The sequence below is a fragment of the Otolemur garnettii genome, unplaced genomic scaffold, assembly GCF_000181295.1.
Source record: "Otolemur garnettii isolate 467f Iridium unplaced genomic scaffold, OtoGar3 scaffold00101, whole genome shotgun sequence".
NCBI classification, from domain to species: domain Eukaryota; kingdom Metazoa; phylum Chordata; class Mammalia; order Primates; family Galagidae; genus Otolemur; species Otolemur garnettii.
In genome coordinates this window covers 3,889,916-3,890,346 of record NW_003852496.1, presented here as the reverse complement: position 1 = coordinate 3,890,346, position 431 = coordinate 3,889,916, and positions in this window count along the sequence as shown.

Genomic DNA, 431 nt, shown 5'->3' with positions numbered 1-431 from the left:
CAGCTATTTTTTGGTTATAGTTGTCACTGTTGTTTGGCAGGCCCAGGCTGGATTCAAACCTGCCAGCTCTGGTGTATGTGGCTGGCGCCTTAGCTGCTTGAGCTACAGGTACCAAGCCAAGATCTGTTTTTCTATTCTTAAGTCACTACTATGCTGTCTTGTTATTATAGCTTCATAGTGAATCTTGAAACCACATGTATAAAGCCCTTCAAATTTATTCCTTTTTCAAAATTGTTTTTTCTATTCTAGACCCTTTGCATTTTCAAATAAGTTTTGGGATCATAATGTAAATTTCTACTAAACAGTCTATTGGGCTTTTTTTTAAAATTTGTGTTGAACCTATAAGTCAATTTGAAAAAAATGAACATCTTAAAAATAGTTAATCCTCCAATCCATGAACATAGTGTATCTCCCCATTTATTTAAATATTT